Consider the following 3177-nt stretch of genomic DNA (forward strand, 5'->3'; position numbering starts at 1 on the left):
TGCATCACTCTTTAGAACACATGTAATTATCAAACAAATACATTATTGTGCTTCCATCTATGCAATAATCCATTTAAAACTGAAAACAGGAGGCCCTTCTGCCATGTGGCAGCCCTGTCAGCCTCTGGCCTGGGGCACCCCGACCCTGCCCAACAGCCTGGCGCTCAACATGCACCCGGTCAAGAGCCACCGCCTGCAGGATGGCATAGTGAATCCAACAATATGAAAAGATTTGAAAATGGTACCAAAATTCTGTTGTCCAATTGAAGGATGCCCCAGAGGCCCTGACAGACCGTTTTCTCAACTTTCTCTCGTAAAACAGCACTTTATGAAAACGCACGCCGAAAAGAAGCAAAAGTGTAGTAAGTGCAGCAACTGCTACGGCACCAGGTGGGACTTGAGAAGGCACGCAAGGATTGTGGCAAGACCTTCCAGTGAACGCGCGGCTGTCCCTATGCCAGCAGGACCGCCTTACAGTCCCCTATCTACCAAACTGGCCACAAGATCCCTGCAGAGCACAGGGAGCCACCTAGTAAGAAAAGGAAAATGGAAAACTGCCTGCGCAGCCAGAAGCTGTCCAATAAGACCACTGAGTCATTGAGCAGTCAGCCAGATCCAAGACCAGACACTCAAGAACTAGAAACTTCTTCTTTTGGAGATCTTGCAACTCTAATGCCGGAAAGCAGACTCTTACAACACCTCCAAGATACCCTCAGAAGTTGCTTTTACCCAAGCCCAGAGTGGCTCTGGTTAAACTTCCTGCTCTGCAGTTTTCTCCCACACCTGTCTTTGTGCCTATAGCCAACTCCTCGGCCCAGCCCGTGGATCATCAGGGTTCCGCCCCTGGCGCTGTGCACATACTGCCCTTGTGGGTCAGAACCCTGATCGTCAGCCTAGATTCCGAGGCTGGCTGTCTCAAGGAGAGTCTCCCTCTTTCAAAAATTGTAAATCCTATTGCTCTGGAGCCAATTAGTACAGGTGTTCAGGTGAACTTGGGTAAGAGCCGGTCTAATCGTTTACAAGAACTAGGAAACACATGTCAGAAGAATAGCATTTCTTCAGTCAATGTACAGACGGACCTGTCTTATGCCACACAACACTTCATACCTTCCGCACAGTGGGCCGGCCCCTATTCCTCCGGATCGTCCTGTTCTCAAACGGATTTGACGTTTGGTTCTCAAGTCTCCCTTCCCATTAGTGTTCACACTCAGACATTCTTATCCAGTTCTAAGGTAACTTCTTCCACAGCTGCTCAGACTGATACGTTCACAGATGCCTGTTACCAGTCAGGTGGGATCTCCAGAGAAACTCAGACCAGTGCGATGCAGTGTCGGACAGATGGCCGAGTCCAGATGGACCAAGCTGTAACGTGTGGAGACATTTTTGAGAGTGTCCATTTGTCCTACGGTGTTTCTACAGACAATATCATAAGCAGCAGCTTAGTAGCAGAGACTGTCACTCATGGTTTGTTACCTCAGAACCACCCTAAGACTTTAAATCAAGATACTGAGAAATCTTCACCAATTATAAACTTCAGCGCACAGCACACTATGCTTCTTTCACAGAACATGACAGATAATCAGACCCAGACTATATATTTATTAAGTGATTTAGAAAACATTTTGTCAAGTAACCTGCCTCGTCAGACACTGGACAATCGTAGTCTTTTGTCAGACACGAATACTGGACAAGATACCCAGCTCCCATCTGGCCCAGCCCAGAATCCTGCAATTGATTTTGATATCGAGGAGTTCTTTTCCGCTCATATATCCAAACTCAAACTGAAGAGAGTGAGTTTAACACCATGACCCCTGAACCAGTCTTGGAATTGCTGGACATAGAGACCCAAACTGACGTCTTCCTTGCAGATACCTCTGCCTAGTCCTATAGCTGTAGGGGAAATTCGAGCTTCTTAGGCCTTGAAATGTTTGACATACAAACACAGACAGACCTAAACTTCTTTTTTAGACAGTAGCCCCATCTGCCTCTGGGAAGTATTCTGAAACACTCCCGCTTTTCCATGAGTACGGATTCGTCTGACACAGAGACCCAAACCGAAGGAATCTCCACTGCTAAAAGCATACCTGCTGTAGAGAGTAAAGTTCAATTGAACAGCACAGAAACACAGACCATGAATTCTGGCTTTGAGACCCTTTGAGACTCAAACCGCAATGGGCAACTTTCTTCTGGCCGATTTGGCCTGAAACACGATGGAATCTCGGTTCAGCTCTCTAGAAACTGCAGAACTACACACGGTCTCCAACTTCTAAACGTGAAGTCCGTGCGTGGGTCGGCCTTTACAGTTTCCTTTCCGGTTCAGCGAACGGAGGGTAGGACAACAGTGTTAACGCCACTGAACGTAGTTAACTGATGCCTTTACTTCGGTCCTTGGAGGTTCTGTGCCTTTTGTACTTGTAAACACAAAATTCGTGTATAAAGTGAGTGTATTATAAAGTATAAAATGTTTTTCTAAAAATGATTGTTTCGGGGCGCCTGGGTGGCTCAGTAGGTTAAGCATCCGACTTCAGCTCAGGTCACAATCTAGCCTTCCGTGAGTTCGAGCCCTGCTTCGGGCTCTGGGCTGATGGCTCAGAGCCTGGAGCCTGCTTCCGATTCTGTGTCTCCCTCTCTCTCTGCCCCTCCCCCATTCATGCTCTGTCTCTCTCTCTCAAAAATAAATAAACGTTAAAAAATTTTTATAAAAATGATTGTTTCTGTGTTGCCTCCGTTTGCCCTCTCTCAGTTAGTCTTCCCATCTTAAAAAAAAAAAAAAAAAAAAGTGTATCTCACACCTTTAAAACCCATCTGGCAATTAGCTGAAGCCAAGCTTAGCAGGTAGTATGGTGCCGACTTTTCAAATCTGCAAAACATTTCAGTTGAAATGTGACTCGCTTGACTTAAATTGCACCTAAAATGTTTGACGGTGCTGGAGAGAAATTCCTGTTTCCTGATAGTAAATCTAAAGAACTCAGATGCCACGCAGCAGATTCAAGCAGAGTGCTTAGACAGCGTGGGACTCCGGCTGCCTGCAGCTTCATCTGCTTTGACATCACCCTTTTTTTCTGACTTGGGGACAAAGGGAAACTACAGCCAGCTTTAGCTTTTGAGACCATCTTCATGTAGTCAATGCTATTCTTCCTCCACACAAACTAGGAGTGGTCCCAACGTAAACGTACA

At 46.3% G+C, this 3177-nt stretch overlaps 1 pseudogene; it reads left to right on the top strand.

Moving 5' to 3' along the window:
• Window positions 1–223: 223 nt before the first annotated feature.
• On the top strand, window positions 224–2270 carry LOC125923988 (ATM interactor-like; annotated as a pseudogene).
• The last annotated feature ends 907 nt before the right edge of the window (window positions 2271–3177 follow it).

This window comes from Panthera uncia, chromosome B1 (assembly GCF_023721935.1).
Source record: "Panthera uncia isolate 11264 chromosome B1, Puncia_PCG_1.0, whole genome shotgun sequence".
NCBI classification, from domain to species: domain Eukaryota; kingdom Metazoa; phylum Chordata; class Mammalia; order Carnivora; family Felidae; genus Panthera; species Panthera uncia.